Raw genomic sequence first — 24,125 nt, 5'->3', positions numbered from 1 at the left:
AGGCACAAGGGAACATTTTGGTTTGGGGTAATGGAAATGTTTCAGAAATGTTTTTAAATTGGATTGTGGTGATGACTGCACAACTCTATAAATGTACTGAAAATCATTGAATTGCACACTTATAATGGGTGAATTCTATGCTACATAAATTATACCTCAATAAAAATAAACCATGCTCTGAAAGAAAACTGCTCAGTAAGATCGGCATCAGAATAAAAACGCAGTTTTCGCTTTTCTAGGCTTTGTCGAGTGAATGCTGAGTGAACGCTTGCTGCTATTCAGTTGCTCAGTCGTGTCTGCCTCTTTGCGACCCCGTGGACTGCAGCACGCCAGGCCTCCCTGTCCATACCCAACTCCCGGGGCTTACTCAAACTAATGTCCATGGAGTCAGTGATGCCCTCCAACCATCTCCTCCTCTGTCGTCCCCTTCTCCTCCTGCCCTCAATATTTCCCAGCATCAGGATCTTTTCCAGTGAGTCAGTTCTTCGCATCAGGTGGCCAAGGTACTGGAGTTTCAGCTTCAGCATCATCTTTCCAGTGAATATTCAGGGTTGATTTCCTTTGGGTTGGACTGGTTTGAGTGAATGCTTAAATAGGTTAATGAGAAGATCCAGTCGCATTGTTCACGGTGACAGGGCATGCTGTGTTACTGGGGAGTCTGTGAGAGTTCAAAGTGGAGACCAAAACCATGGGGGTCCTTCAAGGCAGAAGAAAGTCCATACAAGGAATGAGATGCTTATGGCTGTAGGGAGGGCTCAAGTCCCAGGCTCCAACCTGGACCTCAGGCTCTCTGGCTCTGAGATCATCCTCAAGTGGCCTGGGTCCCAGGAGGCTGCCCAGCTGGGACCCCCTACCCAGGAAGCAGAGGAAGCATGCGAGACACGACATCACGAGGGCCTGTGGCTTCCAATCCCAGGTGCCAGGGAGCAGGGGTGGGCAGCCCAGGTCTCAACCCCCAGGGGAAAGCCATCCCAACCCGGAGCCGCCTGGGGTGGTGTGGAAGCTCTCAGAAGACGGAGCCCACCCCCAGGACCCTCTGCTCGTGGTGAAGCGTCCTCATCCAGGCAAAGCATCCTCATCCAGGCGTGGGGGCTGCCCCTTCCGGGGCTGTTGGCCCAGCACCTCCAGGTGTGGAAACGCTCTGCCCAGAGGACTCGTGGAGGCCTGGCCCATGCATCACACTCCGGGGGCCATCCAATGCCCGTCGCCCTGCCCGTCAGCCTGTCCAGGAGCGGGGGTCACCATCCCCATTTCACAGGTGATGCACAGCCCTAGGGCACACGGGTCCCTGGCAGAGCTGCTGAGCCCAGGGTCCCGGCCTCAAGCCCCATGCTGTGATACCTCCTCAGGGAGCGGGCACTGGCATGAGAGTTGGTTGAGGAAGGCAGTCTACTCGGGAACAATGCTTCCAGGAAAATCAACAAAGCATTTATTTTTTTCATTCAGTAAACGCCTCCCTGTGCGAAAGGGCGCCCCCTCCCTGCACCTTGCAGCTCGGCCCCTTGACCTGCCCCTCGGCACCCTGAGTCCCCAGCCCCCGTGGTCTGCATCTCAGACCTCCTGAGAGGGGCGCTGCGTCCTGGGTGTGGCTTGCGTCTCCATTGTTAAACACTGGAAGGTCTGGCCTGTCTGGAGACGGCCGCACCCACACTGGGGCGCGTCTCACCCTGGTGAGTTCACTTGCGGCGGACACCAGGCTGCTGCACCCACAGTTGCTGGCTCTGCCGCACTCCGCAGCAGCAGATCCATCTCATTCCCAGCGTCTCGACAGCTGTTCACTTTTTAACAATCACGCGTTTTACCCCTAGGGCTTGCCGTGTCCCATTGGGGGCCACGGTCCAGGTGAGGCTACTTAAATCCAAATGAATTCAAGTCAAACGAAATGGAAGATGCGAATGTCGGGTGTCGGTCACCCTGGGTGCATCTCAACGCCCCGTGGCACATGGTTAGTGGCTGCCACAACTGGGCTCGGCAGGGACTGGACTTAGAAGGGGTTTGTGGTCGGTGCTGCTAGAGGTGAAGGGTGCCCTCGCTCACGACGAACCTGGGAGGCAGGCGGCTCGGGGCGCAGCCTCCCCAAGCTGACCTGCCGCGGCCCCAGGCCCTGAGGACAGCCTTTCGACAGGCCGGCCGGCAACCCTGACCCCACGACCACTCCGCCTGGTTCATGCCAACCAACCGGCTAGGGGATTTGGTGCTGGGAAGTCGGGGGCTGAGTCAGGCCCTAGGAAAGCCCAGCAGAGTGATCACGAGGCCAGTCCGGAGCGGGGCGGCTCCGGGGAACACCGAGCCCAAGGGGGTGGGGACGGAGCTGGGACGGCAGGAGGCCATCCCTGAGCGTGGAGCCACTGAGCCTGCGGTGCGAGCTCGTGACCCCGGAGCCTGCCTGAGTGTGGCTCTGGGCTCCACAGGGTCCCGGCAGCTCCAGGGGCCTGGCCTGCTCCCCGTGGCACTGTGTGCAGGGCAGGCTGCAGCCCTTCCCCTGTTTGGAGAAACATCTGGATCTGATTGTTGTCCTAGAAAAAGATTAAAACTCTCCTGGGGCGACGAGGAGGGGAGGAAGGGCCCGATGGGCCGGGGGCCTGGTGTCCTCCCCGTGTGCGGCCGGGCCTGCCCGCCCCGAAGGCTGCCTGCGGGGACCTCAGCACGTGCCCAGCCCGCCCGGGAGAAGCGCAGAAATGCCAAGTCTGCCAGGGGACTCAGGCCCCAAGTGGCTGCTGGCCCGGGCTGCCGCGGCTCCTGACACCAGGCCGAGAGGCGGTCCTCAGCCCGTCCGCTTCCCATGGTAGAAAGTTCTCTTCCCACCCCCGGCGGGGTCATCCTCACAAGGCCGAGACCACCTTCCAGCGGTGACCAGCCCCCGGGCTATCCGTGGAGATGGCGGGGGAGCCTTCAGGGTGGGGCGGGCCAGCCTTCCTGTCCTCTGAGAAGGACATCCACTCTGCCCTCAGGCCTCCTTGTTTCCTTCTTTACTCCTTGTTGTCTACACCCTTTGTTATTTGCTGATTTTTTCCTAGTGTCTCGAAAGTCCTGCCCATATTTCAAAGCACACTACCCTGAATGAGATGTGAGCTCTCGCTGAGTCTTAGGCTCCAGGTGGACAAGAATAGGCCTGGACACGGGCCTCCCGGAGAGGGTTTGGCCCGAGGCCTCTGGGCCTCCTGTTCACACACCAGAGTTCCCACCGGCGGGCGACCTCCAGGAAAGAATTAACATGCTTCCTGAGAAGATGTGTGTTCTCATTGCTGACGATGGACTGGAAGAATGTTTTATTCTTTTATCATACGTTTAGCTGCATTTTTGTCTTCCTATCCCCAGTGTGAGTTAACATTTTGCTTTAAGCCCCTCAACTCAGCACAGCTGAATTTTAGTCATGTTACCAGGAAGCGTGGGCTTCCCTGGTACCTCAGATGGTAAAGAATCTGCCTGCAGTGTGGGAAATCCAGGTTCGATCCCTGAGTCAAGAAGATCCCAGGTGAAGTAACTGGCAACCCACCCCAGTATTCTTGCCTAGAGAATACCATGGACAGAGGAGCCTGGTGGGCTACCATCCATGGGGTTGCACAGAGTAGGGCATGACTGAGCGACTAACACAGTTGATTTCAGCTCGTGCTAGTCCAGGAGGCTCAGTGGTAAAGAAACCGCCTGCCAATGCAGAAGACAAAGGAGACATGGGTTTGATTCCCAGGTAAGGAAGATCCCCTGTAGGAGGAAAAGGCCACCCTCTCCAGTGTTCTTGCCTGGAGAATCCCACAGACAGAGGATCCTGGTGGGTGACAATCCATGGGGGTCACAAAGAGTCAGACATGACTGAGCGACTAACACACACGCTCCCCGGAGGCGAGGTGGCTGATTTCATCTCACACTAGCCCAGTAGACAGGGTTTGCTCTGCGGGGATGCTCCGAGGCTGCGGTGGTGTGGACGGGCTGATGTGAGTGGGAGGAGCGCCCCATGGGCCAGTGAAGGGCTCCCTGGTTTGGCCCAAATGCAGCTCCTCTCCAGCTCGCCGGGGTGTGCAGTCGCCTCCCAGGTTGGCAGACGCTCCGCGTGTCCAACCAGCTGCTGCCTGAGCATCGAGGTCCAGAAGCAGTTCAGGCCCGGGATTACAGGGAAACCATTGCTCTTGTCGAGAAGCTCTTAGAACAGTGATTTTAGGTGGCTTCTGTTTCCCCGGAGGCCCTGACCTGAGTACTCTACTCAGGCATTAGGAGATGGAAACACTGGTGCAGGAAGTGGAGCCTTTCGAAGGTTCCCTGGGTGCTTCTCCCAGTTTCCGGGGTCTGCCCCTGGGGAGACGCCTGCAGGGGGTTGCTCATCCGGCCAGGCAAGGCCCTGGGAGTGCATGGGGGTCCCGGAGCCTGTGGGAGTTAAGGGTGGGGGCCCTGGACATCCGCAGGCCCCCTCTGGGGTCGCACACGCTTTTCTTTACGAGCTTCCCCTGGGCTGGCCTGCGCAGGCCACGATCCCCGGGCCTGAGCCCCCGCCCGGCCCCGAGCATGCTGGGGGGACAGACCAATGCAGCTGCGGCCACCCACAGACGCGGCCACGTCCAAACGCCGGGGAGGCAAGCATGGTGAAGTGAAGCGCATACTTCTGTCCGAAAATAGATTTTATCTGAAAAAGAAAACAGATGGAGCTGGAGATGAGGGTTTTTTTCTTTTATGAAAAGCACAGGAAGAGGCAGAAAGCTGCTGTGTGCTCCCCTCCCCAACCCCTCCAGATGCGCTTGGAAACCTCTAAGGACCCCACTCCACACTGGATCAGCTGATAAGGTCTGGCCAGGCAGAGGGGCTGCAAGGTCAGCAGGTTTCCTAACCAGAGCCGGTCAAGGGATGCCTCCCCTCCCCTTCTCCATCTGTGGGGAGACAATGTCAAAGATGACCATGAGAAGCACCTCTGTCCTGCAGGGTGGACCTGGAGTGACCGGGAAGTCAGCGGAGAGACAGTGCCCGGGGGAGCCCGGAGCTAGGCGGTCGGGCCCTCCTGGCTGGGAGGAGCCCTGGGCAGCAGCTCTGGGCCCTCTGAGCTGTCTCCCCACTGGGCCTTGCAGCAGTCAGGCCTGGGGTTCTGCTGTTGGGAGCAGGGGGCACTGAACGAGCTCAGTGAGGGGAACCAGCAAGCCTTTCACAGTGTGATCAAGAATGAGTCTGGAAACAGGATCTGAGTGAGTGTCCTGGCTGCCTTTTCCAGTTGACTGTAAGTTCTTGTTTGGGGAAAGCCTTAGAGTGTTAACAGGTCTGTATCATGATTAATACTATCTGGGTAAAGCCTTGATTCAGCAAAATTCCTCTTGACTCAATTTGTCATCACATGACTCACCGCGGAAACATCGGGAGAGAAAAGTCATTAAACTTCCTCGTGAAACGGCTCCATTTATTTGTGTTAAACTTGTTCTACTTATCTGGGACGATTATGAGCGTGGATCACAAACCTAATTCTTAAGATAAGGTTTTATGACCAGCCATTAGCTTAGAGAGATAGGTTTCCTTCTATTCGATAGGTTATTGATTTGTGCCACGGGGAAGGATGCATTTCTTCCCAGATACCCTCAGGGTGTGGCCGTCATAGTTCTTATCTCCAGCAAGAACTCAGGACCCTCCCCTTACACACAGGCAGAGCCTCTCAGCAAGACCCCGAGGAACTCATGAGCATTTAAAAGGCTTTGGTTAGCGGGTGAGGCCAAAACCATTCCCAAATGACAGGCCAGAAGGCAAATCCCCTGCAGCAGTGGAGAACTGAGCTCCACAGTCTTACAGAGGCATTGTTATCTCAGATCCTGTGACCAAAAATTAGCCTGCGTAGCTGCAGCTGCAGCCACGTCCCATGGCCAAGACCAGCGGGGCAGGAAGCAGAGGGAAGGCCCAGGTCACGAGGGGACAGGGGCCGGCGCGTGCGCTCACAGGGGTGGCTCCCAGGAATAGGCGTGTGGAGATGAAAGGCCTCAAACTGCAGGACGGCTCTGTGAGCACCCGGGGCAGTGAGGCTCTCTCCTGGCCACCAGGCCTGCTGGAACCACGAAGCAGGACCTGGTGACTGGGGAAGATGGGGGTGTCCCTCTGTCCCTCGGGTGATCGCGGAGGGCTGGAAGTGGCTGAGCATCCTCACGTAGGCTCCGGGGGCCTGACTGGGTCTCTGGGAACAGCCGAGCCATGAACTGCTCTGGTGAGGGAGGTCCTCTCACCTGGAGTCGGGGGTCCCCTCAGGGCCCTGCCCCAGGTGAGAGACAAGCGCTCACAGTCATCAGGATGCCCCGGCCCGCTGCACAGATGTGGGGGTTGGCTCCCAGACCCTGCAGGGCAGTCGGGGCGGGTTTGTGTTTGTGGGAGACAGCATGACCCTTCTTCTACTCTGGGCTCTGATGACTCCTCTGAGGACATGGAGCCCTGTTCACACAGGGGCCCCCCGGATGGGACTCCCCATGAGGCCTGCGTGGCAGCCACAGGGTAGGGCTGCTAGAGTCCAAAAAGGGGGACTTCCCGCCCGCCACTGCCCGTCAGACTTGGTGCTGAGCACCCCTGAAAGACCATCCACAGGTTTCCCAGAGAGGAGTGCTTACACACGGTGAGCACTCGGCCTTGAACTGAACCCAGCACCAGGACGGCCACACCTTCATCCCAGTGGCAGTGGGGGGTGGACAGAGACCACCACGGGGTCATGAGCGAGGCTCCCCTCTCGCCACAGACTTTCCTGGCAGCACCAGGCTTCCCTGGTGGCTCAGTGGGTAAAGGATCTGCCTGCAACACAGGAGACACAGGCTATGTGGGTTCGATCCCTGGGTTGGGAAGATCCCCTGGAGAAGGGAATGGCAGCCCACTCCAGTATTCTTGCCTGGAGAATCCCATGGACAGAGGAGCCGGGAGGGCTACAGTTGCAGAGCTGGACACTACTGAGTAAGCACACACGCGCACACACACACACCTGTCAAAAACATGGATGCTGTGGGTGACATTGTGGCAAAGGGATTAAATAAGGAACCGATGAAGACAGCGTCCAAACAGAACTCACAATGAACACCTTGTGTCCCTCTGCAGCTGTTGGGCATGAGGGTGCACGCATGCACGCTAAGTCACTTCAGTTGTGTCCAACTCTTTGCAACCCCACAGACTGTAGCCCACCAGGCTCCTCTGTCCATGGGATTCTCCAGGCAAGAATACTGGAGTGGGTTACCATGCCCTCCTCCAGGGGATCTTGCCGACCCAGGGATTGAACCTGCATCTCTTATGTCTCCTGCTTTGGCAGGCAGATTCTTTACCACTAGTGCTACCCAGCGGAGAAGGCGATGGCACCCGCTCCAGTGCCCTCGCCTGGAAACTCCCACGGACGGAGGAGCATGGTGGGCTGCAGTCCATGGGGTCGCTAAGAGTCGGGCACAACTGAGCGACTTCACTTTCACTTTCATGCGTTGGAGAAAGAAATGGCAACCCACTCCAGTGTTCTTGCCTGGAGAAGCCCAGGGACGGGGAGCCTGGTGGGCTGCCGTCTCCGGGGTCGCACAGAGTCGGACACGACTGAAGCGACTCAGCAGCAGCAGCAGCAGCAGCTACCCAGGAAGAGCCTGAGCGGTTGCTGGGGGTGAGGGTGGGGGTTGAGGTTTGGCTGTGAACTTTCTAGTGACCAAAGCCAAAAAGGTAAACTAGAGACTTCCCTGATGGTCCAGTGGCTAAGATTCCTAGCTCCCAGTGCAGGGGCTGGGTTCCATCCCTGGTCGGGGAACTGGATCCCACATGCTGCAATTAAAGATCCTGCGTGCCACAACTAAGACCCCGCCAAGCCAAATAAGTTGGTTTGTTTTTTTTTTTAAAGGGAAACTAGCTTTTGCCCATTTCCCTGGAATCCTCCAGGATCACTCATGGAGACCCTGAGGTCTTGTTCATTGTTCTTAGACTTTGGGTTTAAAACTAAGAAGAGGGAAAGGAGAGAAATTACTCAACCTGGAAACAAGACTAACTCCTCTCTGGAAAGGGTGGTGTTTTGTGACGATCTCGTCCCCCCAGGGTCACAGCGCAGGTTGCACAAACGGGGAGCGATTCATAGGTGTTTCTGGAATAAGGTCTCTCCGTCTCCTCCATCACACCCTCGTCTGAGGCAGCGTCCCACCAGCAGTGTGTCTGCCCTGACTCCTGACCAGTCTGCGCTGTCCGCCTGCCTCTCTCTGAACCGCCCCAACCCCGCCCCAGCGACCCCACTTCCCCGCACTGTGCATGGCAGCAAAATCCTTCCATCCAGGTCTTGGCTCAGACCCCTTATTCTAACTGTCCAACGTTTTTGCCCAGACCTGACAGCTGTCCACACCTGTTTTGCCACGAGGTTTGGGGAAGAGGTGAGGATCGTGCAGACAGCAAGTCCGCCTCCTGGAAGGGAAGCCCTAGATCCCCCCGACAGGGGACACACAGAGGGGAGGCCCCCCAGCTGACAGCGTGTAGGAAGCCAGCACCCCTAGCTTGTGTCTACTGGTTTTTCATTGAAATGTACAAATTATTTTTTATCCAAATGTCTAATTAGTCTTTATAAATCATGATTGACAAACCAAGAGGGGGTATTATTTCCTTATGAACCAATCAGTTGATTCGAATGTTTCCAGGATGCCATGTTGGTGAGAAAGGATGTGTTTCTTCACCTGCTACCCCTGTGGAGGTGGATGCTCTGCCAAGGATGGGCGGCTCGAGGGCACTTGATTCTATTGATGGGGTTGGTTCTGTTATTATTTACCGTGTTCCAGACGAGAGCCTCTCACACTGTCTGTGATTAGCATTTCAACATGTCCAGGCCCCTGGGGACCAGACTAGCACAGCCAAGATGAACGTGGACAAGGCACCCACAGCTTGCTCTCGGTTTTGTCCGGCCTTGGGGTGGACGGCTCGAGGACTCGGCTGCAGGACTCCCGACCCTGTGGGCAGTGCTGGGGCCTCTGGACCGAAGCCTGTGCTCCCCGCTGGCCACGAGTGACCATCCCCCGGTGACCCAAGGAATGGGCTGGAAGTGGGTGGCACTGATCTGCCCTCCAGCTCCCTCAGTGGCTACTGGGCGTGCTCGGTCATTTTGGGGTGACCTCACCGATTTAGTGGCACTGACGTGCTTCAGGCCCCATCTGTGACGAAAAAGGCAAACCTGAGTTGTCAATGGTAGGGTTTCAGACAGCTTTCCTCCCCAGGTCAGATGGCCTTGTGTGCTTGTGAGACTCACACACAAATGCAGGAGCAGCTGTATGCAGAGTATTTTCAGGAGTGAGGAGGGCTGGCCTCAGGAGTGAGGAGGGCTGGCCTCAGGAGGGAGGGAGTGAGTGAGTGAGTGACGTCGCTCAGTCACGTCCGACTCTTTGTGACCCCCATGGACGGTGGCTACCAGGCTCCTCCATCCATGGGATTTCCCAGTCAAGAGTACCGGAGTGGATTGCCATTTCCTTCTCCAGGAGATCATCCCGACCCAGGGATTGAACTCAGGTCTCCCACATTGCAGGTGGACGCTTTACCCTCCGAGCCACCAGGGAACACCCCAAGTAGTAAGCCAGTCCCCGGCTCCAGCAGGGCAGAGCAGGGCCCGGGGCCAAAGGCCCCTCCCTCCTCTATGGTCCCTCAGCTGTGGTCATGGAGGCAGGGCGCACGCTGTCGCCTGGGTGACGAGACCGGTGGTCCCTCGCCTGTGGTCATGGAGGCAGGCAGCACGCTGTCGCCTGGGTGACGAGACCGGTGGTCCCTTACCTGGGATCATGGAGGCAGGCAGCACGCTGTCGCCTGGGTGACGAGACCGGTGGTCCCTCGCCTGTGATCATGGAGGCAGGCAGCACGCTGTCGCCTGGGTGCCGAGACCGGTGGTCCCTCGCCTGTGATCATGGAGGCAGGGCGCACGCTGTCGCCTGGGTGACGAGACCGGTGGTCCCTCGCCTGTGATCATGGAGGCAGGGCGCACGCTGTCGCCTGGGTGATGAGACCGGTGGTCCCTCGCCTGTGGTCACGGAGGCAGGCAGCACGCTGTCGCCTGGGTGATGAGACCGGTGGTCCCTCGCCTGTGATCATGGAGGCAGGGCGCACGCTGTCGCCTGGGTGACGAGACCGGTGGTCCCTCGCCTGTGATCATGGAGGCAGGGCGCACGCTGTCGCCTGGGTGACGAGACCGGTGGTCCCTCGCCTGTGATCATGGAGGCAGGGCGCACGCTGTCGCCTGGGTGACGAGACCGGTGGTCCCTCGCCTGTGATCATGGAGGCAGGGCGCACGCTGTCGCCTGGGTGACGAGACCGGTGGTCCCTCGCCTGTGATCATGGAGGCAGGGCGCACGCTGTCGCCTGGGTGATGAGACCGGTGGTCCCTCGCCTGTGATCATGGAGGCAGGGCGCATGCTGTCGCCTGGGTGACGAGACCGGTGGTCCCTCGCCTGTGATCATGGAGGCAGGGCGCACGCTGTCGCCTGGGTGATAAGACCGGTGGTCCCTCGCCTGTGATCATGGAGGCAGGCAGCACGCTGTCGCCTGGGTGACGAGACCGGTGGTCCCTCGCCTGTGGTCATGGAGGCAGGGCGCACGCTGTCGCCTGGGTGACGAGACCGGTGGCCCCTCACCTGTGGTCATGGAGGCAGGCAGCACGCTGTCGCCTGGGTGACGAGACCGGTGGTCCCTCGCCTGTGATCATGGAGGCAGGGCGCATGCTGTCGCCTGGGTGACGAGACCGGTGGTCCCTCGCCTGTGATCATGGAGGCAGGGCGCACGCTGTCGCCTGGGTGATGAGACCGGTGGTCCCTCGCCTGTGATCATGGAGGCAGGCAGCACGCTGTCGCCTGGGTGACGAGACCGGATTCCGGGTGGTCCTGCGCTCCTCCGCGTGAGTCACCGTGGGGAGCGAGCCAGGCTGCTTCCCCGGCCCCACGCATCCTCACAGCTCGATTATTCTCTGCACAGCTTGGTATTCGCAGGCAACTCTAGGGACTGTTATAAGCTTGTAAAAAACGCAGCTATCGATGGCAGAGAAAACCATGTCTAAGCTGAAATGCTGTCCAAGGGCAGGAACAGGCTGGGCTCTGGGTGAGGCAGAAGGAGGGGGCTCCCCCAGGACCGAGGCTCAAGGGGGGTCTCCAAGAAGCCGCCCCTGCTGGCCCCACCTCTCCCTTCCTTTGAGGTGGCCCTAGGGTCCCGGGCACTGGGCACCCTCTGTGCTCAGCTTCGGGGCACTTCTGGAGTGCCGCCCCCCACCCATCCAGGCCACGTGGTCCGACAGCTAGTACCCGGTGGTCCGCCCGGGCCCTGTGTGTCCCCCCAGCCATGGCCTCGTGGAGTATCCCCGGGGCTCCCGGAGGAGCGGCTCTCCAGGCTCTGTCAGCTGGTCAACTTGAATCAATAATTCTTCTCCAAGCTGATCCCATCCTCCTGATCTAGAGATTCCTCGTGGTCCTCGGGATGGGAGATTTTTCCAGCCTAGCCATTGGCTAGCTCTTATTCTGAGCACTCTTCCGTCATTTCACTGGGGCTTGGGGGAAACGAGAGCTCACGTGGACACAACCTACAGCCTAGAGGGGACATTCCTACCTGCCTCGCACACTCCCGAGTGCATCCCTCACCAGGGCCTCCGTTCTGAGCCCTGATTGTGCAGATACAGCCCTCAGCCCCTAAACTCAAGAGCCTCCTGATGAAGGTGAAAGAGGACAGTAAGTGGGCTTAAACCTTAACATTCAGAAAAGTAAGATCATGGCATCTGGTCCCATTACTTCATGGCAAACAGGTGGGGAAACAGTGGCAGATTTTATTTTCTTGGGCTCCAAAATCACTGCAGACAGTGACTGCAGCCATGAAATTAAAAGATGCTTGTTCCTTGGAAGAAAAGCTATGACAAGCCTCAGTTCAGTCTCTCAGGCGTGTCCAACTCTGTGCAACCCCATATACCGCAGCTCAGCAGGCCTCCCTGTCCATCACCAACTCCTGGAGTTCACTCAAACTCATGTCCGTCATGTCAGTGATGCCATCCAACCATCTCATCCTCTGTCATCCCCTTCTCCTCCCACCTTCAATCTTTCCCAGCATCAGAGTCTCTTCCATTGAGTCGGTTCTTCGCATCAGGTGGCCAAAGTACTGGAGTTTCAGCTTTGGCATCAGTTCTTCCAATGAATAGTCAGGACTGATATCCTTTAGGATGGGCTGGTTGGATCTCCTTGCCTAGTATTCAAAACCAGAGACATTACTTTGCCAACAAAAGTCCATCTAGTGAAGGCTGTGGTTTTTCCAGTGGTCATGTATGGATGTGAGAGTTGGACCATAAAGAAGGCTGAACACCGAAGAATTGATGCTTTTGAACTGTGGTTTTGGAGAAGACTCTTAAGAGTCCCTTGGACTGCAAGGAGATCCAAGCAGTCCATTCTGAAGGAGATCAGTTCTGGGTGTTCATTGGAGGGACTGATGCTGAAGCTGAAGCTTCAGTACTTTGTCCGCCTGATGCTGAACACTGGCACGTTCAGTCCGAGGAGCCACCAGCCGCTGGAAGAACAGAGCCCAGGCACTCGCCTCTGGAAGGAGGCCAGCAAGGGCCTGCCAGGCTGGTCCCAATGCCCCGCAAAGTCAGGGCCACACTGGCCTGTCCATCTTCATGCCCAGAGTCCATCCTCAGCTGATGTGGAAGGGGCTCCAGAAATGTTTGTTGATTGACTCACCGATGGACGCCCCCTACCCTTTCCCGGCCCTGCACACTCGGCGTCTTCTCCGGGTACACCATCCATGAGGACACGGGACCCTGCTGCAACATGTGCGTGGCAAGCAGCACTGCCCGGGGGCCACCAGGCAGGGTGAGCCAGCGCTGCCCTGGGACCCTTCCCCCATAGGCTCTGCACCCCCGCAAAGAGACACCCGGCCCTGGCTGGGTGGGGGGTTGGGAAAACTCAGCTCACAGTGCAAAGGGGAAGCATCTGACCCAACCCTGAACTCTTCTGGCAAGGAAGTGAAATCCACCAGGAGATAGGAGAAGCCTGGGCTTCCTCCCGCTCTGCGGGAAGCCATCTGGGGGGCGGTAAATCAGCGTGGGAAGCAGGCAAGGAGGTGGGGAGGACAGGGTAGGTGCAGGGGCCTTGACTTGAGGAGGTTTGCTTTCTGGGAACAGTGACGTTGCAAAGCGCGAGCTTGTATGAGCACATGTGCACGTGTGTGGTTGGACTTGGAAATGCACACTTGCGTGCATGCACACACGTGTGACTACGTGTGCGTGCACCTGTGGGTCTGTGTGCCTGTGTGCCTGTGAGGTCCTGACATCCTCCACAGGAGACGTGTGTTTGCTGCAAACCCTGTGGAACTGGGGGCCCCATCCCCCAGAGACTGCTCAGCTCCCCTGGGAGGACAACCTCCCCTTCACCCCAATCCACATCGAGGGTCCCCGTGGTCACCTAGGCCTATCCAGGGCCTTTGGGAGAGTCGTGCGGGGTCCCCACAGAGGACAGCTCTGTGCACAGGGACAGAGGTCCCGTGAGCACGCCCGCAGTGGTCCTCCCTGTCCCCTGCCCCGCTATCTCTACAAGCAGAAGAGCCCCGGCCCCCGCCCCTCCCCGGCTGGTGGTGAAGGCAGCCCGCGGTCGGTGGTCTCCTTGAGTCTCTGTTTCTCTTGTGTGCAGGCTGGGGGTGCCCTTAGCAGAAGCCCTGATGGAGTCTAGGAGACATGGCCCTGAGCCCTGACCGTTCCCCGGGCGGTGTGGGGGTGGATGAGGTGAGGTTTGGAGTCTGGCCCCCAGCACCACTTGCTGTGGTGCCTCATTCTTCTTCAACTGACGCTTATGCCACCCCTCGGAGGGTTACACTGCCGATCACGGGGGCCCATTCAGCCGGGGTCACATTCTCCTGGGGCTTCGGGCCCTGTGGGCCTGGGCGCAAGGGTAGCCTGGTCATCCTGGACCAGCAGCAGGAGTGCCCGAGGCCCTGAGGTCCAGCCCCTCTTGGGGTGCTCACAGCCCCCATCCTCTATGGGAACCCCCCCACCTCACCCTTCGCCCCTGGAAAGTCCTCCTGCAGAGGGGTGGCCCCCATGGAGCCACACGGTGTCCTGAGAGGTTTGCAGGATGGATATCGGCGAGCAGCAAGCTTGAGCTGCCATCCAGGTGGATCCCTCACAGCCGGGCAGATGCCTGCGCCCTCGCAGGGGCCCCGGAGCGTCAAAGGCAGAGGCCTGATCGGGCAGGAACTGTCCAGGAGGGCACCTCCCGCCGCTCCACCTCGGGTTCCAGCCAAGTCCTGGAGGCTGGGGTCCACCGAGGCCGGGGCAGCGGGTGCCTGGGGCGCGAGCTCGCCTGCACTCAGCCCTGCAGATGAAGCCAGCCGTTCACGAGGGCGAGAAGTGCCCGTGCAGGCAGGGCCGGGACCAGGCAGGCTGCCAGGACCGCCAGGCAGAATTCTGACAACTTGGCAGAAAAGCCACGGTCCAGGCAAGGGCCATGGCTCCTCCCTGGGGGCGAGGAAGGAGGACGCGAAGGGGCGCTGAGACCGCGTGCAGGGGCGGGGCTCCTCCACGGCGGGGCTCCTCCACGGCAGGGTGCGGGGCGCCGACGGGAGGAGGTGCCTAGAAATGTGATGATTTGAAACTCGTCAGCTCACGAGTGCCCTGGAGCCTCGTGCCCAGGAGACGGACGGACAGGACCCTAAGGAAGGAGAAGCAAGGTGGGCAGGGTTCCCCTCTGCCCCTCCCAGGACGGTCCTCACCTGCAGTCTCTCTTCCTCTGAGACCCAGACAGGGCATCACTGTTGTCCACTCCATGCTGCCCCCTCCCAGCACAGCCCAGCCCAGGGGTGACCTTCCCCCACAGCAGCCAGTTCCAGGGTTACCATGGTAACCTGAGAGCTGGGGCTTGGGGGCCTGCCCTCCTCAACTGGAGGGACGGAGTTGAAATCCACAGAGACGGCCGCTCTGCTTGCTGAGCCCCTGTGTCCTGGCTCCCATCAGCAGGCCCTGATGACCCCTCAGGTCCGGCTCCATCTCTCCTTGGTGCTGCTGCTGGCGCAGCTCAGTGTGACCGGAGTCTCTCTGGGATCTTTGACCCGTTGTACCCCCTTGCACCCAAAACAGCCAGGATCTTCCCTTCTGCTCCTGCTCGGAGATGCCCGTCCTGTCTCCACGTCTCCGAGCAGCCCCCAGCCCGAATTCCTTGAGCCGCCGTCACCATGGAGGGGTCCCTCGGTGTGTAGTCATGACGTGTCCTCTGCCCTGGGCCCTGCACCCTGTCCCCCATTCCCCAGCACCATATGGAGGCAGAAGCTCCACAGGTGGGGATCAGCCCTGTCATGCATCCCTCTGCCGTGGAGCTCGGGTCTCTGCGCCCCGAGCCCAGCGCTTTCCCACCAACCAGTAGGGGCTGAAAACCATCTTCCCACGCAGGGGACCATTTCTTAAAGAGGAGCCTTGATCAGAGGGTCAAGGGCACGAGCTGCCGAAGGTGGCAGGGTTGGGGGACAGACACGACGGCTTGCCCAGCCCCCGCCCCTATGAGAACGGTCATCCCTGGGGACCTGCTGGGGTCCCGGGAAACCGACTGAAGCCCCTCAGGCTATGCTGCCACGTAGTGTGTGTGTGTAAGTGTGTCAGTCGCTCAGTCGTGTCCGACTCTGCGACTCCATGGACTGTAGCCCGCCAGGCTCCTCTGTCCATGGGATTCTCCAGGCAAGAATAATGGAGTGGGTTGCGGTTTCCTTCTCCAGGGGATCTTCCCGACCCAGGCATTGAACCTGGGTCTCTGGCACTGCAGGCGGATTCTGTACCGTCTGAGCCTCCAGGGAAGCCCTAGTGCGTGTTCGTGTTCACCGTTACTTCACAATGCTTTTTATCTGGCTGTAGTAAGCACCCTGACCCTTTCTCTAGTCTGCATGGCGCACCTTTGCAGGGAGACTCCACAGCCTGTAAAACCAGTCCTTCAGTGCTAGAGACTTCAGTTGCTTCCAGTCCCCCTGCCTTTTTAAACTTGTCATTGAAGCTTTACATCCATGAACATTTCCTTTTTTTTTTTTTTTTAATGGAGACTTTAAAAACAGCCAAATAGCTGTCTGCTCTTGAGGAAGAAAATGAAGCAACTTTGAGGTCACATGTGTTCCTCCTCCACCCCCGATTTTAGCAGAAGAATTATGTATGTTTGCATTTGCCCCCTTTAGTCAAATGCTTAATGCACAGCTCTTCTTCGTAAAGGGGAGAGTTCTGTCTCTTTTATGAATCATCCAATTCCCAAAGGTGGAAATACTTCGCGGAGCAGATTAAAATGATTCAAGATTAACTAACCTGTGTTGGCTGGAAAGAGCCGCTCCTGAGAGGAAACGGTGGAGAAGGGGTCAATTCCGAGCTGCATCTGCAGCTGAGTCACGTCATCGGAAAAGACAGGGCAGCCAGGTGGGCCATGCAGAACCTCTGCACGGGCCCCCCGACTGCCCTCCATTTCCCTGGACCCCCAACTGCCCCATGGCTCGCCCCTGCGCCCTAACTGCCCCCAGATTCCCAGTCCTCCAACCCCCGCCCAGCTTGCCCTGACCCCCCACCCCACCATCCTCACCTGGCTGCCCTGGCCCAGGGTGGTCTTCCCCAAGGTAGCTCTGATCGGCCCCTCTCTGTCCCAAAGCCCTCCCTGGGTTGAGCTGCTTCTGTGACATCATGCCCCAGTTTCCCTGGCATCCCAGAGTAGCAGGGGCTCCGTGATCTCCCCAAATGGATCTTAAGGAAGCTGTAGCTCAGGAAGGTAGTTCAGGGCTACCTCCAGCTGGCAGCCACTCTGCAGGGCCCCCCTCCCACTCTCCACGGACCCTCTGTCCATCTCAGGCTGGGCCTCTTCGGTCTTCCAGGAATGGCCATCATCCTGGCCACCAGCCCAGGACCAGCCCAAGGCCACCTCATCCTCCAGACTCATCTGGGCATCCTCTCTCCAGCCTGCCCAGATTTCCCTTTGTCATGCACCGTGATGACCTCGGCATCGGTGTGGACACGGCCTGACAGCTGGAGGGCAGGGCCCGGGCTCCCAGCAGCGGTAGGGGCCCTGGATGGGCAGGGATCTGGAGGGGCTGAGCCCACTAAACTCTGGTCCCTGAAAACCTCTGACTGCAGAGCGTTGTCAGAGGAAAACTGATTTCCCAGCAGAGGGAAGAGCAGCAGTGATTGTTGGAGCAGAGGGGACTGTGGCTGGTGCGGGCATCCCGTCTGCCAGGGCTGAGGGCCTGATCAAGGCATTGCCGGAGGAGACGCAGGGCTTGAAAGCGCTGTGCAGACCGCCGTGGGCACCAGGTCTCCATGCCCAAGTGCCAGCAGTATCTTCTCCCTCTGCCTCCCCAGCCCTTCTCTATAGAGATGAAATCATGAAAAGAAAGTGAAAGTCACTCAGTCATGTCCTACTCTTTGTGACCCTATGGACTATGCAGTCCATGGGATTCTCCAGGCCAGAATACTGGAGTGGGTAGCCTTTCCTTTCTCCAGGGGATCTTCCCAACCCAGCTATTGAATCCAGGTCTCCCGCATTGCAGGCGGATTCTTCACCAGCTGAGCCATAAGGGAAGCCTAAGACTACTGGAGTAGGTAGCCTATACCCCCTCCAGAGGATCTTCCTGACCCAGGAATTGAACTGGGGTCTCCTGTGTTGCAGGTGGATTCTTTACCAAGTGAGCTATCAGGGAAGCCCTTGAAATCATACTACAGTAACACGTTCAGCTCAAGTGAAGGAGTTGTTAGGTGATGCCATGCCCATTGTTCTCTTGAAGCCTGTTACCACCGCCGCTGCCTGGTCTTCTAAAAAATTTCCCCACACGTATGAAATGATTCGTTCTCCCTCGAGAAAGAGAGGTGATCCAAACCAGGGTTTCCCAAATAGGGGTTCCCTGAAACACTGGTCCACTGGGTTGTTAATCGGTTTCCTGTTCACACAGGGTTTGAGACGCGCTACACGCAAGGGATTTATGTTATTGGTTGAAGGGCTTCTCAGGACTTTTGGTGCACGTGGCGAGCTGGCCATCCTCCCAGGGCTGTGGCCCAAGGCGTCCCCTGCACGTGTGAACAGGACCAGTCTCCCTCATTGCCTTCCCCACTTTGGGGGGAATACCCCCAGCATCTCCCATGAGGGTGCCCCGTGGCACCAGGTATAGGAAAGAGGGGTCTGAGATGCTCTGGGTGAGGCTCAGACACAGGCCTCTGGGGAGCTGCGTCCTGCCAGGGCCGATGACTCAGACGTCCAGGGAACACTGGGTCCCCGACAACATGAAAGAAGCTGCCTCTGATAGCACCAAGCTTGACACCCCAACAGGTGTGCTGCCCTTAAAGTCATCTGTGAGCCCCCTCAAATGACCACCAGCAGGTCTCATCTGTACCTGGCAGTCCCCAGTGGTCCCCAGCAGCACCCACAATGCCCTACAGACCCGGCCGTACTCAGACGTCCGTGGCCATAACCATCAACGCCCCAAAGCACCCCGCTCAGCCCTGGTTGGGTAGCCAGCAGTGGCAGATCTGTGTCTCCCTGCTGTGTCCACAGCTGGGAGGGAGGGGGGGCCCTGGATCAGCCCAGCCTTGAGGCCCCCTGGGGTCACAGAGGCCATCTCAGTGCGGTCCTCGGAGCAGGCTGGGCTTGCTCTGCGGCCTCTCCATTCTAGCCATGCCCCAAGCACTGGGGCGCCTGCACTGGGCTGTCAGAGGGCTGGCTTGGGGGGCTGCTGGGGGCCCAGGGTGCTGAGCTGCTTTGTCCCTTAGCCCCAGGGCTGGCGTGCAGAGCTCTGCCCTCCAGCCTTTCCTGTCCCTGCCTAGCCATTCTCCCCATGCCCAGTCCCTGCCCACATCTGTTCCACCCCCACCTGTGTCCCTCCAAAAAGCCCCTGCAGGCCAGAACATTCTGTGCTGGCCACGCAGGCAGTCTCTGCATGGCTCCATCCCCTGCACCAGCGCTGCGATGCCCACACTTCCTACCAAAGTTGCCAAGAAGGGGACAGTCCTAAAGAAGAGGTGAAATGGCTGGGCTGAACGTGGCCCCAGGAAAGGGAGGGACATCTTCCTGGCCCGAAGCTAAAACCTTGAGTGTCGACTTAATGTGTGTCTCTGGTGTCAGAGCCCACCCACTTTCTGAGCTGGAGGCTCAGAGAGAAGCCTCCTCGAGAAACCAGCCAGCACTCAGCCCAGCAGAGCCACAACCCCCCAGGAGCCCTGCCCAGGCCGGTGAGCCCTCACTCTGGTCAGGAAACAGTAGGGCAGCGTCCTCTGGGAATTGTGTACCAGGAATTGTTATCCGGTCGTGGGGTGAACGACTGAGCGGCCAAGAATGCCCTGCAGAGTGCAGGAATCAGGAACCTGCCTCCTAGGGGCCCCGGCAGTTCCCTGGGGAGCCACTCTCTGGGGCCCCGTGAGATCCGCTGGAGAGGGGGCCAGGGTGTGTGCCGAGCACAGGGAGGCCGGCCAGGCAGATGACAGCTGCTGAGACTCCCGTCGAGGGTGTCTCCAGGCGCCCCCAGAGCATGCTGGGAAGCTGCTCTAGGGAGGGGAGCAGCCAACTGGCTGGGGGGCTCCTCGTGTGGTGGTGTCGACGCCCTGCTGGGAAGGACCCCTGGGAGCAGAGGGAGAAGCCGTTTCCTTTACTGGGCCTGGCAATGGCACCCAGTGACAAAGCCTAACGTGTGTCAGTTGCAAAGGGATGCGTAGTGTGAATGGTATTGTGGACTGTGTCCGGTGTAATAGTACGTTACATCGTGATTCAAGGTCTGTCTATACCTTCACTTTATTGCCTACAACGTCAGGTAGGCCCAAAGAATTGATGGTTTTGAACTGCGGCGTTGGAGCAGACTCTTGAGAGTCCCTTGGACTGCAAGGAGATCCAATCAGTCCATCCTAAAGGAAATCAGTCCTGAATATTCATTCAAAGGACTAATGCTGAAGCTGAAACTCCAATACTTTGGCCACCTGATTCGAAGAGCTGACTCATTGGAAAAGACCCCGATGCTAAGAAAGATTGAGGGCAGGAGGAGAAGGGGACAACAGAGGATGAGATGGTTGGTTGGGATCACTGACTTGATGGACATGAGATTGAGCAAGCTCTGGGAGTTGGTGATGGACAGAGAAGCCTGGCGTGCTGCAGTCCATGGGATCACAAAGAGTTGGACACGACGGATGGACTGAACTGACTAACTGACTGAAGTGGAATAATGCATTAACTGGCTGTACTTTCTAAGCCATGCAATCAATTTTCAATTCCATCCATCAATCATGCAAAGATTTTGGTTAAAATTTTGCCTAATCAATGTTCCTCTTCCCTGATGTTAATGAATAATTTGCTCTTGCAACTTAATTGGATGGAGTTGTGTTTTTCTTTTATTTAACTGATGGATTTAAATCTCACTCAATCCTATCATCTGAAAGATTTTTAAACAGGCTAGAAAACTTTGTCAATAAGTTTTTAAAGCATCCAGATACAAGAATTTTTGTGGATGACAAATAGTAAAGCCTCAGCGTTACATAACAGTGGAAAATTTTCAAAACACTCTTGTTCTAAGTACAGTCAGCAGAGAATCATTTTCTGAAGAAACTACTTTCTCACTCTTTACTAAAATGTCAAATTTACCTCGAAGGGCAGACTATGTTCCTTTTTCCAAAAAAAAAAAAAAAAAAGAATCTACAAATAGCGAACAGTTGTCAGCTTCTTGTCATCTAGAAAAGGTCAGCAAATGGAAAACACTTGTGTTTCAAAAACAAAAGTCATCCCAACAGTGGAGAGGAAGTCTGGGAGGGGGTTGAGGGAGGGCTGAAGCCTGGACCAGTTTCCTTCCACCCCAGGTCCTCTCTGGAGGACAGTGACCACGGGGCCGGGGAGCACTGGGTGGATCCGCTCACCCCCTGGGAGCTGGGTGGTCAGTGTTAGCAGAGTCAGGACCCAGGGGGAGAACTGAGGATCTGCAGGAAGCTGACCTGAGAAAGGGGGCTTCATGGACCACATCCAGGAGCTGAATGACTGTGTCTTCTATGTAAAAGATCTAAATTCCAGCCCTGAAAAGAATGCCCGAAGCTTAAAAACGTGAGTCAACATGGAAACATCCAGCAGATTAATTCAAGAAGATGCGGTGATGCAGCCCTGAGGCGCCGTCCCGGGAGAAAGAGGACAAGAAATATCTCAATAGACAAAGCAGAACAATAAAGAGGAAGATACAGCAAAGGAAAACAGGGCTGGCTTAGAAGACAGAGCAGGAGACCTAACAGAGTTCCAGAAGTGGAGAAAAATAACAGCTGGGAGAAAGGCCACAGCTGAACCTGGGAAGGTTCCTCTGAGTCGAGGAAAGTCTGGAACCTGCACGCTGAAGGGCTCGTCGAGTTCCAGGGTTGTGAGAAAAGGTACAACCTGCACGGTATCATGGGAAGAATTACAGCTCTGCATTCGTGTGATTGGCTGTCAGTTGCTAAGTCATGTCCGACTCTGTCGTGACCCGATGGACTATAGCCCCAGGCTCCTCTGTCTGGGGATTTCCCAGGCAAGAACACTGGAGCAGGTTATCATGTCCTTCTCCAGGGATCTTCTGGACTCGGAGATCGAATCCATGTCTCCTGCATTGGCAGCCGGATTCTTTCCCTCTAAGCCAGCAGGGAAGCACCACACACCTCAGTTCAGTCGCTCAGTCATGTCCGAGTCCCTGCGACCCCATGGACTGCAGCTCGCCAGGCCTCCCTGTCCATCGCCAACTCCCAGAGCTTGCTTAAACTCAAGTCCATCAAGTCAGTGATGCCATCCAACCATCTCATCCTCTGTCGTCCCCTTCTCCTCCTGCCCTCAATCTTTCTTAGCATCTGGGTCTTTTCCAGTGAGTTGGTTCTTCACATCAGGTGGCCAAAGTATTGGAGTTTCAGCATCAGCAACAGTCCTTCCAATGAATATTCAGGACTGATTTCCTTTAGGATGGACTGATTGGATCTCCTTGCAGTCCAAGGGACTCTCAAGAGTCTTCTCCAACACCACAGTTCAAAAGCATCAATTCTTCAGCACTCAGCCTTCTTTATGGTCCAACTCTCATATCCATACATGACCACAGGAAAACCATAGCTTTCCCTAGACATACCTTTGTTGACAAAGTAATATCTCTGCTTTTTAATATGCTGTCTATGTTGGTCATAGCTTTTCTTCCAAGGAGCAAGCGTCTTTTAATTTTATGGCTGCAGTCACCATCTGCAGTGATTTTGGAGCCCCCCAAAAATAGTCTGCCATTGTTTCCATTGTTTCCCCATCTATTTGCCATGAAGTGATGGGACCAGATGCCATGATCTTAGTTTTCTGAAAGTTGAGTTTTAAGCCAACTTTTTCACTCTCCTCTTTCACTTTCATCTAGACGCTTTTTAGTTCTTCACACATCTTATCTATAGTAATAGAAATCAGACCAGTCATTATTAGGGGCCAGAGGATTGCCTGGGATAGTCATGGAAATTTTAATAAATACATGATGCATAAATTTGTCAGAACTCATTGACACATACAGTTAAAATGGTCCCATTTTGTTATATGCAAATTTTGCCAAAATATATTTGAATGAAGATGACAAATTCTAGAGTTTCTCCTTAAAGAAAAGTAATCCAACAGACTTTCAATCAGAGAGAATAATCTGGCTAAAAGACAGAACAATCAGAACGCAGTGAGAGCTCTTATGAAGAACACTCGATGCTAACAGCAGTAGGGGAGCGACAGCAGTTACAAGAGTCCACCCCCAGGAAGCCCTGTGCCAGAAATGATGCTACTTTGTCTTCAGTGTGAAAAACACATGAACACAGAAAAATAATTCACAAGGTGTAGGACCTAAATACTCCATCTAAGAAAACAAAATCCTATTTGTTTAAGACATTATTTGTCACATAATGGTTACTTGAAGCTGAATGCATTCTGAGTGGGTAGAATTCTTGATATTAAGTTCTTAGAAAACCAGGGAATAGATGGGTTCTTTCTTTTTCTTTTTTTAAAAAGCGACCTAATATATCAGTATTTGTGTACTGAGAAATGATGACCACAGTAAGTCTGCTGCTGCTGCTGCTAAGTCGCTTCAGTCATGTCCGACTCTGTGTGACCCTGTAGATGTCAGCCCACCAGGCTCCCCCTGTCCCTGGGATTCTCCAGGCAAGAACACTGGAGTGGGTTGCCATTTCCTTCTCCAATACATGAAAGTGAAAAGTGAAAGTGAAGTCGCTCAGTTGTGTCCAACTCCTATCGACCCCATGGACTGCAGCCCACCAGGCTCCTCCATCCATGGGATTTTCCAGGCAAGAGTACTGGAGTGGGGTGCCATTGCCTTCTCCAACAATAAGTCTAGTTAGCATCAATGAGTTCTTCCTTAAACTGATCAAGGAAGTGTATAGCCAACGATGTCACAAGTGATATGTGGAGATTATTTAAAGTTTTCTATTAAAGTCAGAAATAGGACATGAGTGTCCGTTTCTGCCTTTGAGGATATTCTTGAATCTTAGCCAACACAAGAAAAATAAAATGTTAATAGTAAAAAGTGGAAGAGAAAATAATCATCATTTGATGACGATTTAGCTGTCCAAAGGAAATCCAAAAATTTATGTGAAAGGTGTTATAACTGAAACACCGAAAGGTGTTATAGGAAATAAATAAATTGTCATTTGCTTTCTTACTTTGGGAGGTATTTTATAGCAGAGAAAAATTATATTGGCAACAGCAAACCCAAATATTTTAAAAGTAGGAATTCATTCCGTTAGAAAGACATAAAAAACGACATTCATGAGATTTTTATGGAAGATAATAAAGAAAACGGAACTGAACTAATTAAAGAAAAGTTTAGTAAGTGGAGAAGAACATAATGTTCATAGGTGTGAAAGGTCTGTATCCTAAAGGTATATCCTCCTCTAAGTTTCTCAGTTTCAGTTCAGTTCAGTCGCTCAATCGTGTCCAACTCTGTGACCCCATGGACTGCAGCACGCCAGGCCTCCCTGTCTGCCACCGACTCCCGGAGCTTACTCACTCTCATGTCCGTTGAGTCGGTGATGCCATTCATCCATCTCGTCCACTTCATATCATATCACCCCCTCTCCTCCTGCCTTTGATCTTTCCCAGCTTCAGGGTCTTTTCCAAGGAGTCAGCTCTTTGCATCAGGTGGCCAAAGTATTGGAGTTTCAGTTTCAGCATCAGTCCTTCCAATGAATATCCAGGACTGATTTCCTTTAGGATTGACTGGTTGGATCT

The sequence above is a fragment of the Bos javanicus genome, chromosome 3 (assembly GCF_032452875.1).
Source record: "Bos javanicus breed banteng chromosome 3, ARS-OSU_banteng_1.0, whole genome shotgun sequence".
Lineage (NCBI taxonomy): Eukaryota > Metazoa > Chordata > Mammalia > Artiodactyla > Bovidae > Bos > Bos javanicus.
The sequence above is the reverse complement of the archived record's forward strand: the minus strand, read 5'-3'. Positions refer to the sequence as shown.